Here is a 13927-nt window from a genome sequence, read left to right as displayed (position 1 = left end):
TTTGAAAAGTCAAACCTCAGAAAAGTTTGACCAGGTATATGTGGAGAAAAACATTTACATCTGAAACGATCATTAGATTCATCACAACATGTACTTACTTCATACTATCATTTATCTTTGGTATTGTAGATATAAGTAATTTCTTTATAAACTTGGTCAAAGTTTCAAAAGTTTGACTTAAAAAAATGTTGTAACTACATTATCGAACGGAAGGAGTAGCTCTTTCTCTCTCTCTCTCTCTGCTATCTCTCACGGGCCTCCCCTCTCACTCGAACTCTCTATACCGACGGATTATACGCTCACTGTGTCAGCGTATAGCTCCGTATATTGTTTAGTTGACCAGTCAACCAATCCACATGCTGCATTGTCAGCTCGTGTTCTGTATCTTGGTGTGCTGTCCCATGTGGTAGTAGGTGAAAATAAGTAAACTAGAGGCCCATCTAACACGCGGTGAAGTAAACAAAGTTGAAACCACTCGGGGTAGCACCCCGCACGCTAGCAAATTGAGGGCGCATTGAGGACAAACTTCTTGCGCGCGAAGCACGCACTCACGCACAATTCACCACTGTGCGGCGGCATGCACAGAAGGACGCACTCGCGCACACCCAGCACACAACACACACCAGCACACGTGTACACCGGCGTCGCCGCCGGTTGATATGGACGGCGAGGCAGCCAACAAGCGGAGGCGGCTCGAGCCAAAACCGCATCTGGCGAGCCTGGACTTCATCAGCAGCCCCCCCGACGACATGCTGCTCGTCATCATCGGCCTCCTCCCCACCAATTCTATCGTGCGGACCGCCCTGCTCTCCCGGTGGTGGCGCCCCCTCTGACGCTGCGTCCCCCTCAACCTCACCGTCGACAGCTGCCTCTGCGACGAGGATTGCAAATGCATGGCCGCAGTCTCCAAGATCCTTTCATCGCACCCTGGGCCAGCCAGATGCCTTGACATCCGCATGTTCAGTACCAATTGCAAGGTCCAACCCAAGTTCGACGAGTGGTTCTTATCCCCCGCCCTAGATCAGCTCGAGGAGCTCAGCTTTGAAGTTGGACGATGTCGCTCACTGCTGCCGTCCGTGCTCCGCCTCACGCCAACGTTGCGCCGCGCCAGCTTCAGCTCCTGCTATCTTCCCGAGATTAATGCCACACCCGCCCTTCTTCTCCCTCAACTCAAGCAGCTCGACCTCTTCGACGTTGTCATCTCGAAGAAGGCTATGGAGCACCTGCTCCGCAACTGTACTGCGCTCGAGTACCTTCGTCTTGAGCAGATCCACGGGTTCATTAGCCTACACATCACCTTGACGAATCTCCGATGGATTTATGTGTCTTGCTGGCCCCACAACAAGACATCAATTGGGAAGAGATCACTCCAGCCGTTCCATGTTATGGTCATTGAGAATGCGCCTTTCCTTGAGAGATTGCTTGTATCGGATCTAGAAGGTCCAACAAAAATCAGGGTAATTGACGCGCTGAAATTGACAGCATTGGTGTACTCGTCTGCCAAATTCTCCAAACTCTTTATTAGATCCGTAATCGTTCAGGTACAGCACTCATCTTCTTCTCCGTCTTCTTGAAAATCACATTTTTAAATTTCTTCTTGATGTATTTACGACCCTCTTCCAGAAAATGATTCCCACAAGCTTGACCCAGTCCATGCGCACAGTGAAGATCTTAGGACTAAAATCTACCGGCCCCAATCTGGATCAAGTTGTTGGCTTCCTTACATGCTTTCCGTGCACGGAGAAGCTACTCATTGAGGTGAAACTTCTTTCCTATAAGTAAACGGTAATCACAACGTAGCTCAAATTTTTTGTAATTTTCCCAAATTACGATGACAAGTGTAGTGTTCAAAACTGCATCTACGCACTGCACCGAAAGAAATGTTTTTAGTATTTTTTTCTCACGTGATCACCTGCATCGTTTTTATGTTGTACTACTATAGTAGCCTAGGCTAGTCATAGTGGAAAGTAACTTAGACTACTCCAGTAACTCTATGGTTACCCTAAGAGCAAGTACTACCTTCGTCCTGGTTTACTCTTCAAATTTTGTAGTATCAAAATTTGACCATAGATTTAACTGACAAAATGTTAATGCATGTCACTAGGAACTATATCGTTGGATTCGTATTTGAACATAATTTCAAATGGTGTAATTTTTAGTGAAATTCATTGGCATTTTCTTAGGTAAATCTATGGTCAAAAGTTTATACTAAATACGAGGTAGTATTCCCTCCGTCCCAAAATTCTTGTCTTACATTTGTTTAGATACAGATGTATCTAACACTAAAATGTAACTAGATGTTGGAAATATGCCCTAGAGGCAATAATAATAGGATTATTATTATATTTCCTTGTTCACGATAATTTTCTTTTATTCATGCTATAATTGTATTATCCGGAAATCGTAATACACGTGTGAATACATAGACCACAATACGTCCCTAGTAAGCCTCTAGTTGACTAGCTCGTTGGTCAACAGATAGTCATGGTTTCCTGACTATGGACATTAGATGTCATTGACAACGGGATCACATCATTAGGAGAATGATGTGATGGACAAGACCCAATCCTAAGCATAGCACAAGATCGTGTAGTTCGTTTTGCTAGAGCTTTTCCTATGTCAAATATCTCTTCCTTAGACCATGAGATCATGTAACTCCCGGATACCGTAGGAGTGCTTTGGGTGTACCAAACGTCACAACGTAATTGGGTGACTATAAAGGTGCACTACAGGTATCTTCAAAAGTGTCTGTTGGGTTGACACGGATCGAGACTGGGATTTCTCACTCCGTATAACGGAGAGGTATCACTGGGCCCACTCGGTAGTGCATCATCATAATGAGCTCAAAGTGACCAATTGTTTGGTCACGGGATCATGCATTACGGTACGAGTAAAGTGACTTGCCGGTAACGAGACTGAACGAGGTATTGGGATACCGACGATCGAGTCTCGGGCAAGTAACATACCGTCTGACAAAAGTAATAGTATACAGGGTTGCTTGAATCCTCGACATCGTGGTTCATCCGATGAGATCATCGAGGAGTATGTGGGAGCCAACATGGGTATCCAGATCCTGTTGTTGGTTATTGGCCGGAGAGCCGTCTCGGTCATGTCTGCATGTCTTCCGAACCCGTAGGGTCTACACACTTAAGGTTCGGTGACGCTAGGGTTGTATGAATATGAGTATGCAGCAAACCGAATGTTGTTCGGAGTCCCAAATGAGATCCCGGACGTCACGAGGAGTTTCGGAATGGTCCGGAGGTAAAGAATTATATATAGGAAGTGCTATTTCGGCCATCGGGAAAGTTTCGGGGTCACCCGGTATTGTACCGGGACCACCGGAAGGGTCCCGGGGGTCCACAAGGTGGGGCCACCTATCCGGGAGGGCCTCGTGGGCGGAAGTGGGAGGGGAACCAGCCCCTAGTGGGCTGGTGCGCCCCCCTTGGGGCCCCCCTGCGCCTAGGGTTGGAAACCCTAGGTGGGGGGGCGCACCACTTGCCTTGGGGGGCACTCCACCCCCCCTGGCCGCCGCCCACCTTGGGAGATTGCATCTCCCAGGGCCAGCGCCCCCCCTGGGGGCCTATATAAAGGAGGGAGGGGGGAGGGCAGCTGCACCCAAGTCTTGGCGCCTCCCTCCCCCTGCTACACCTCTTCATCCTCCCGCAGCAGCTTGGCGAAGCCCTGCCGGAGTTCTGCTGCATCCACCACCACGCCGTCGTGCTGCTGGATCATCATCAACCTCTCCTTCCCCCTTGCTGGATCAAGACGGAGGAGACGTCACACTGACCGTACGTGTGTTGAACGCGGAGGTGCCGTCCGTTCGGCGCTAGGATCTCCGGTGATAGGATCATGACGAGAACGACTACCTCAACCCCGTTCTTTTGAACGCTTCCGCTCGTGATCTACAAAGTGGTATGTAGATGCATCTCTCCCATGACTCGTTGCTTAGATGAACTCATAGATGGATCTTGGTGAAACCATAGGAATTTTTTTAATTTTATGCAACGTTCCCCAACAGTGGTATCAGAGCTAGGTCTATGCGTAGTTCTCTATTGCACGAGTAGAACACAATTTTGTTGTGGGCGTAGATCTTGTCAACTTTCTTGCTGCTACTAGCCTTTTCTTGCTTTAGCGGTATTGTGGGATGAAGCGGCCCGGACCGACCTTACACGTACGCTTACATGAGACAGGTTCCACCGACTGACATGCACTAGTTGCATAAGGTGGCTAGCGGGTGTCTGTCTCTCCTACTTTAGTTGGAGCGGATTAGATGAAATGGGTCCTTATGAAGGGTAAATAGAAGTTGACAAAATCACGTTGTGGTTATTCGTAGGTAAGAAAACGTTCTTGCTAGAACCCAATTGCAGCCACGTAAAAGATGCAACAACAACTAGAGGACGTCTAACTTGTTTTTGCAGCAATTGTCATGTGATGTGATATGGCCAGAAGTTGTGATGAATGATGAATGATATATTGTGATGTATGAGATCATGTTCTTGTAATAGGAATCACGAATTGCATGTCGATGAGTATGACAACCGGCAGGAGCCATAGGAGTTGTCTTTATTTTTTGTATGACCTGCGTGTCATTGAAGAACGCCATGTAAATTACTTTACTTTTTTGCTAAACGCGTTAGCCATAGAAGTAGAAGTAGTCGTTGGCATGACAACTTCATGAAGACACAATGATCGAGATCATGATGATGGAGATCATGGTGTCATGCCGGTGACGAAGATGGTCATGGAGCCCCGAAGATGGAGATCGAAGGAGCTATATGATATTGGCCATATCATGTCACTACTATATAATTGCATGTGATGTTTATTATGTTTTATGCATCTTGTTTACTTAGAACGGCGGTAGTAAATAAGATGATCCCTTATAATAATTTCAAGAAAGTGTTCCCCCTAACTGTGCACCGTTGCTAAAGTTCGTCATTTCGAAGCACCACGTGATGATCGGGTGTGATAGATCCTTACGTTCACATACAACGGGTGTAAGACAGATTTACACATGCAAAACACTTAGGGTTAACTTGACGAGCCTAGCATGTACAGACATGGCCTCGGAACACAGAGACCGAAAGGTCAAACATGAGTCGTATGGAAGATACGATCAACATGGAGATGTTCACCGATGATGACTAGTCCGTCTCACGTGATGATCGGACACAGCCTAGTCGACTCGGATCGTGTAACACTTAGATGACTAGAGGGATGTCTAATCTGAGTGGGAGTTCATTAAATAATTTGATTAGATGAACTTAATTATCATGAACTTAGTCTAAAACTTTTGCAAAATATGTCTTGTAGATCAAATGGCCAACGCTCATGTCAACATAAACTTCAACGCATTCCTAGAGAAAACCAAGCTGAAAGATGATGGCAGCAACTATTCGGACTGGGTCCGGAACCTGAGGATCATCCTCATAGCAGCCAAGAAAGATTATGTCCTAGATGCACCGCTAGGTGAAGCACCCATCCCAGAGAACCAAGACGTTATGAACACTTGGCAATCACGTGCTGATGATTACTCCCTCGTTCAGTGCGGCATGCTTTACAGCTTAGAACCGGGGCTCCAAAAGCGTTTTGAGAAACACGGAGCATATGAGATGTTCGAGGAGCTGAAAATGGTTTTCCAAGCTCATGCCGGGGTCGAGAGATATGAAGTCTCCGACAAGTTCTATAGTTGTAAGATGGAGGAAAACAGTTCTGTCAGTGAGCACATACTCAAAATGTCTGGGTTGCACAACTGCCTGTCCCAGCTGGAGATCAACCTCCCGGACGAGGCGGTCATTGACAGAATCCTTCAGTCGCTCCCACCGAGCTACAAGAGCTTTGTGTTGAACTACAATATGCAGGGGATGGTGAAGACCATTCCTGAAGTATTTTCAATGCTGAAGTCAGCAGAGGTTGAAATCAAGAAAGAACATCAAGTGTTGATGGTCAATAAGACCACTAAGTTCAAGAAGGGCAAGGGTAAGAAGAACTTCAAGAAGGACGGCAAAGATGTTGCCGTGCCCGCTAAGCCAGTTGCCGGGAAGAAGTCAAAGAATGGACCCAAGCCTGAGACTGAGTGCTTTTATTGCAAAGGGAAGGGTCACTGGAAGCGGAACTGCCCCAAATACTTAGCGGACAAGAAGGCCGGCAACACTAAAGGTATATTTGATATACATGTAATTGATGTGTACCTTACCAGTACTCGTAGTAACTCCTGGGTATTTGTTACCGGTGCCGTTGCTCACATTTGTAACTCACAGCAGGAGCTGCAGAATAAGCGGAGACTGGCGAAGGACGAGGTGACGATGCGCATCGGGAATGGTTCCAAGGTCGATGTGATCGTCGTCGGCACGCTACCTCTACATTTACCTACGGGATTAGCTTTAAACCTCAATAATTGTTATTTAGTGCCAAGTTTGAGCATGAACATTGTATCTGGATCTCGTTTGATGCGAGATGGCTACTCATTTAAATCCGAGAATAATGGTTGTTCTATTTATATGAGAGATATGTTTTATGGTCATGCCCCGATGGTCAATGGTTTATTCTTAATGAATCTCGAATGTAATGTTACACATATTCATAGTGTTAATACCAAAAGATGTAAAGTTGATAACGATAGTCCCACATACTTGTGGCACTGCCGCCTTGGTCACATTGGTGTCAAGCGCATGAAGAAGCTCCATGCTGATGGACTTTTAGAGTCTCTAGATTATGAATCATTTGACACATGCGAACCATGCCTCATGGGCAAAATGACCAAGACCCCGTTCTCCGGAACAATGGAGCGAGCAACCAACTTATTGGAAATCATACATACTGATGTGTGTGGTCCAATGAGCGTTGAGGCTCGCGGAGGATATCGTTATGTTCTCACTCTCACTGATGACTTGAGTAGATATGGGTATGTCTACTTGATGAAACACAAGTCTGAGACCTTTGAAAAGTTCAAGGAATTTCAGAATGAAGTAGAGAATCAACATGACCGAAAGATAAAATTCTTACGATCGGATCGTGGAGGAGAATATTTAAGTCACAAATTTGGTACACACTTAAGAAAATGTGGAATCGTTTCACAACTCACGCCGCCTGGAACACCTCAGCGTAACGGTGTGTCTGAACGTCGTAATCGCACTCTACTGGATATGGTGCGATCTATGATGTCTCTTACCGATTTACCGCTATCATTTTGGGGATACGCTCTAGAGACAGCTACATTCACTTTAAATAGGGCACCGTCTAAATCCGTTGAGACGACACTGTATGAATTATGGTTTGGGAAGAAACCTAAGCTGTCGTTTCTAAAATTTTGGGGATGCGATGCTTATGTCAAGAAACTTCAACCTGAAAAGCTCGAACCCAAGTCGGAAAAATGTGTCTTCATAGGATACCCTAAGGAAACCATTGGGTATACCTTCTACTTAAGATCCGAGGGCAAGATCTTTGTTGCCAAGAATGGATCCTTTCTGGAAAAAGAGTTTCTCTCAAAAGGAGTAAGTGGGAGGAAAGTAGAACTCGATGAAGTACTACCTCTTGAACCGAAAAGTAGTGCAGCTCAGGAAAATGTTCCTGTGGTGCCTACACCGACTAGAGAGGAAATTAATGATGATGATCAAGGTACTTCTGATCAAGTTGCTACTGAACTTAGTAGGTCCACAAGGACACGTCCACACCAGAGTGGTATGGCAACCCTGTCCTAGAAATCATGTTGTTAGACAACGGTGAACCTTCGAACTATGAAGAAGCGATGGCGGGCCCAGATTCCAACAAATGGCTAGAAGGCATGCAATCCGAGATAGAATCCATGTATGAAAACAAAGTATGGACTTTGACTGACTTGACCGATGATCGGGGAGCGATAGAAAACAAATGGATCTTTAAGAAGAAGACGGACGCGGATGGTAATGTCACCATCTATAAAGCTCGACTTGTCGCTAAGGGTTATCGGCAAGTTCAAGGGATTGACTACGATGAGACTTTCTCTCCCGTAGTGAAGCTTAAGTCCGTCCGAATCATGTTATCAATTGCCGCATACTATGATTATGAGATATGGCAGATGGACGTCAAAACGGCATTCCTTAACGGTTATCTTAAGGAAGAGCTGTATATGATGCAGCCGGAAGGTTTTGTCGATCCTAAGAATGCTAACAAAGTGTGCAAGCTCCAGCGATCCATTTATGGGTTGGTGCAAGCATCTCGGAGTTGGAACATTCGCTTTGATGAGATGATCAAAGCGTTTGGGTTTATGCAGACTTATGGAGAAGCCTGCGTTTACAACAAAGGGAGTGGGAGCTCTGTAGCATTTCTCATATTATATGTAGATGGCATACTTTTGATGGGAAATGATATAGAATTCTTGGACGGCATTAAGGCCTACTTGAATAAGTGTTTTTCAATGAAGGACCTTGGAGAAGCTGCTTACATATTAGGCATCAAGATCTATAGGGATAGATCGAGACGCCTCATAGGTCTTTCACAAAGCACATACCTTGATAAGATTTTGAAGAAGTTCAAAATGGATCAGTCCAAGAAAGGGTTCTTGGCTGTACTGCAAGGTGTGAGATTGTGCTCAGCTCAATGCCCGACCATGGCAAAAGATAAAGAAGAGATGAGCGTCATCCCCTATGCCTCAGCCATAGGATCTATTATGTATGCCATGCTGTGTACCAGACCTGATGTAAACCTTGCTGTAAGTTTGGTAGGAAGGTACCAAAGTAATCCTGGCAAGGAACACTGGACAGCGGTCAAGAATATCCTGAAGTACCTGAAAAGGACAAAGGACATGTTTCTCGTTTATGGAGGTGACGAAGAGCTCGTCGTAAAGGGTTACGTCGACGCTAGCTTCGACACAGATCTGGATGACTCTAAGTCACAAACCGGATACGTGTATATGTTGAATGGTGGAGCAGTAAGCTGGTGCAGCTACAAGCAGAGCGTCGTGGCGGGATCTACATGTGAAGCGGAGTACATGGCAGCCTCGGAGGCAGCGCATGAAGCAATTTGGGTGAAGGAGTTCATCACCGACCTAGGAGTCATACCCAATGCGTGGGGCCGATCAAACTCTTCTGTGACAACACTGGAGCTATTGCCCTTGCCAAGGAGCCCAGGTTTCACAAGAAGACCAGGCACATCAAGCGTCGCTTCAACTCCATCCATGAAAATGTTCAAGATGGAGACATAGATATTTCGAAAGTACATACGGATCTGAATGTCGCAGATCCATTGACTAAACCTCTCTCGCGAGCAAAACATGATCAACACCAGAATTCTATGGGTGTTCGATTCATCACAATGTAACTAGATTATTGACTCTAGTGCAAGTGGGAGACTATTGGAAATATGCCCTAGAGGCAATAATAAAAGGATTATTATTATATTTCCTTGTTCATGATAATTGTCTTTTATTCATGCTACAATTGTATTATCCGGAAATCGTAATACACGTGTGAATACATAGACCACAATACATCCCTAGTAAGCCTCTAGTTGACTAGCTCGTTGGTCAACAGATAGTCATGGTTTCCTGACTATGGACGTTAGATGTCATTGACAATGGGATCACATCATTAGGAGAATGATGTGATGGACAAGACCCAATCCTAAGCATAGCACAAGATTGTGTAGTTCGTTTTGCTAGAGCTTTTCCTATGTCAAGTATCTCTTCCTTAGACCATGAGATCGTGTAACTCCCGGATACCGTAGGAGTGCTTTGAGTGTACCAAACGTCACAACGTAACTTGGTGACTATAAAGGTGCACTACAGATATCTCCGAAAGTGTCTGTTGGGTTGACACGGATGGAGACTGGGATTTGTCACTCTGTATAACGGAGAGGTATCACTGGGCCCACTCGGTAGTGCATCATCATAATGAGCTCAAAGTGACCAAGTGTTTGGTCACGGGATCATGCATTACGGTACGAGTAAAGTGACTTGCCGGTAACGAGACTGAACGAGGTATTGGGATGCCGACGATCGAGTCTCGGGCAAGTAACATACCGTCTGACAAAAGGAATAGTATATGGGGTTGCTTGAATCCTCGACATCGTGGTTCATCCGATGAGATCATCGAGGAGTATGTGGAAGCCAACATGTGTATCCATATCCCGATGTTGGTTATTGACCGGAGAGCCGTCTCGGTCATGTCTGCATGTCTCCCGAACCCGTAGGGTCTACACACTTAAGGTTCGGTGACGCTAGGGTTGTATGAATATGAGTATGCAGCAAACCGAATGTTGTTCGGAGTCCCGGATGAGATCCCGGACGTCACGAGGAGTTTCGGAATGGTCCGGAGGTAAAGAATTATATATAGGAAGTGCTGTTTCGGCCATCGGGAATGTTTCGGGGTCACCCGGTATTGTACCGGGACCACCGGAATGGTCCCGGGGGTCCACCAGGTGGGGCCACCTATCCTGGAGGGCCCCGTGGGCTGAAGTGGGAGGGGAACCAGCCCCTAGTGGGCTGGTGCGCCCCCCCTTGGCCCCCCCTGCGCCTAGGGTTGGAAACCCTAGGTGGGGGGGGGGGAGGGGCGCACCACTTGCCTTGGGGGGCACTCCACCCCCCTGGCCGCCGCCCCCCTTGGGAGATTGCATCTCCCAGGGCCGGCGCCCCCCTGGGGGCCTATATAAAGGAGGGCAGGGGGGAGGGCAGCCGCACCCAAGTCTTGGCGCCTCCTTCCCCCTGCTACACCTCGTCCTCCTCCCGTAGTAGCTTGGCGAAGCCCTGCTGGAGTTCTGCTGCATCCACCACCACGCCGTCGTGCTGCTGGATCATCATCAACCTCTCCTTCCCCCTTGCTGGATCAAGACAGAGGAGACGTCACGCTGACCGTACGTGTGTTGAGCGTGGAGGTGCCGTCCGTTCGGCGCTAGGATATCCGGTGATAGGATCACGACGAGAACGACTACCTCAACCCCGTTCTGTTGAACGCTTCCGCTCGCGATCTACAAAGTGGTATGTAGATGCATCTCTCCCATGACTCGTTGCTTAGATGAACTCAAAGATGGATCTTGGTGAAACTGTAGGAAAATTTTTAATTTTCGGCAACGTTCCCCAACACTAGATACATCTGTATTTAGACAAATTTAAGACAAGAATTTTGGGATGGAGGGAGTACAAAAGTGGGCTATGTAGGCCAATACATGTGCCAAATTCACTTGTGATGTATTTGGCATCGATGCCCCCTCCATTGCTCACCTGGTGCCCCAATCTGGATCACCTACTTTGCTCCGGTGCCAAATTAACTCACGCAATGAAAAAACACTGCGTGGGAGAGAGAGAGGACTGAGGCAATAAAAAAACACTTGTTTGGGAGAGTGAGAGGCTGGTGTAGTTGGTTTAATTGATTTTTTTATACATGTGGGTCTGTGTGCACAGCGGTGCCAACTCTCTCACATTGCGAGAGCGGTGCAAAAATCTTTTGATTTGACATCGATGCGTATTATGTGGCATACTTTTTTGAAATATGGCATCGGCCACATAGTGGAAGGCAACAAATGCCCAAGCTCTTCACGTGCTCCTAGTTAAATGAGAGGAAACACACACACACACACACACACACAAACACACACACACACACACACACACACACACAGAGAGAGAGAGAGTGAAAAAATATCACTAGCCAGCCAACCCTATCGTATGAGTGAATGATATTGGTACCTCTTGATGACACAACAATCTTATGCAGCCAGCTGCTCTAATATGTTCTCTTCTTTTGCAGATAAAAAAAGACCCGAAAGTGAAAAATGTGCTGCACTATAACAATCTCATCGAATGCCTTGATCTCCATCTTACAGAAATTGATTTGATCGACTACCGAGGCAACACATCTGAGATTAAATTGGCCTGGTTCTTTGTTCTAGAGGAAAGTGTGCTGAAGGTAATGAGGTTTGGCGTTCTCTGGCGCAACAATGAATGGTGTGCTGATCACCGCAAGCGTCTAATCCTAAATGACAAAGTCTCCGCAGAAGCTGAATTTGTTTTTGAAGCATCAAGTGGCCAGAGACTCAAAAACTTATTTGCCCATTAGTGACTTGTCAGGGCGGTGGATTTTAGTTTGTATGATAATGCTGCATCCACCTAAAGTAACGAAAGTTCTTACGTAAACTTCCTAGTAATTCCCTCTTCCTAGGTGCAGCATTACTCCTAACATTTGTAATGTCGGTTTGAAACTTGTAATATTGCCGTGTCCTATTCCTGCGTTTTGAAAATCCTGCAAATCAAACAGGTCCTGAGTTGGTGATGATGTTGTGCCTCCCATCTTTCACCAATAGCCGTCGGATCTAGATCTGACGCATACAAACCAAGCTTCTCCATTTTTGCAAAAAGATGCCCGCACTTGTTCCCTATTTACAAACAACTCCTTGTCTCTCACAATCAGCCTTATCTCCTCCCCACCACATCTATAAGGTCGTGGAAAAATCTGGCGCGATGGCCGTTGCCGGAGCTGTCCACCCCCAATCTTGGTGTTTCGTGCAATGCACGGGCATCTACGCACGGGAAATTATGTCGAACAGGGCTAGTTGTAAGCAGGCTAGCTCTACAGCCATGATGATAGTGACTGCAAACGGTGAGGCTGACTATGGTATGCCGAACACGGCGCCTATACTCAGGTATCATCTCCGGCGCAGGGTCTTGTCACTTCACTGTGAGGAGCAGCACATAATAATTTGACCAATGGGTAGTACAGTGCTAGTACTCCTACTACTACATTGCTAGTACTACCTCCGTCCTGGTTTACAGGTCCCCTTTGTAGTTTGTGTCAAATTTTGACTAAGGATTTAACTAATAAAATGTTAATGCATGTCAAAAAAATTATCTCATTGGATTCGTATTTGAACATAGTTTCAAAAATATAATGTTTGGTAACATACGTAAACATTTTGTTAGTTTAATCTATGGTCAAAATTTGACACGAAATACAATGAGGACCAATAAACCCGGACGGAGGTAGTACTACTACTAGTACTAGTAGCACGACCGTCTGGATTTAGGAGTACTACCACGTCCATCTGGATTTTAGTATTTGACTAGCAATATCTAGTAATGCATGTCACAAAAAATGTACTACCCCCTCTGTAAATAAATACATGGTGTTTTATTCCTACCGGCGAGAGAACTTAATGTTTTTCGCTAACTAGAGTACTAATAGGATTACATGCAATGAACTAAACACTGCATGTCATGTTTGGTAGTCTCAAGTCATTGAAAGCATGCACGGCCCACATCTCTCATTGGTTGATATGTCACGAAATAAGAAACAAGGAGGGAGCTAATGCACCGTGCCTAAGTGTTTTGGGATTATTTTGTTTTCTTAATGTGACTTACACAACATTTTTGTTTACATGCATTAACATTTTATTAGTTAAATCAAAGGTCAAAACTTGGCGCAAAATGCAAAGGGGACCAATAAACCAGTAAACATCAAACTTCTCTCGGTTGGCCCAAACTAGAGGTCCGGTGAGATGACTATGCTGCACCGGCACGGAGGGGGACGCAGCTTCATTGACTTATGGCAACTGCCTTTGGCTGAATGACATGTGGGCCCAGGGGGTGGCTAGCCCACCTATCATACAGCCAAAGGAAGGAGCAGTAGAGGGCTGAGGAGTAGTAAGAAATCCTACGCACCTACGCATGCTAACCAAGGGCAATAGTGATCACTCGAATCACAAGATCAGTTGACTAGAAGCTAAGCTAGACCCATGGAGGGAATGAGCGCGAGCATCAGCCTGTTGTGCCAGATGGTCCACGACGCCGGCCTGCGGCCCGGCAACGAGGAACGTCTCCAGGTAGTATTACTTGAGGCCGCCAGGGCGAGGGGCCGCTTCGATGAGAGCTTCCTCTCCTTGCTCGACGAGGTCCTCGTCGGTTTCCTCGACAAGTTCACCGTCGTCAAGAAGCTCGCGGACGACTTTGATGTAAGCCTCC

Source organism: Triticum dicoccoides, chromosome 4B (genome assembly GCF_002162155.2).
Source record: "Triticum dicoccoides isolate Atlit2015 ecotype Zavitan chromosome 4B, WEW_v2.0, whole genome shotgun sequence".
NCBI classification, from domain to species: Eukaryota; Viridiplantae; Streptophyta; class Magnoliopsida; order Poales; family Poaceae; genus Triticum; species Triticum dicoccoides.
Note: the sequence above shows the minus strand (reverse complement) of the source record.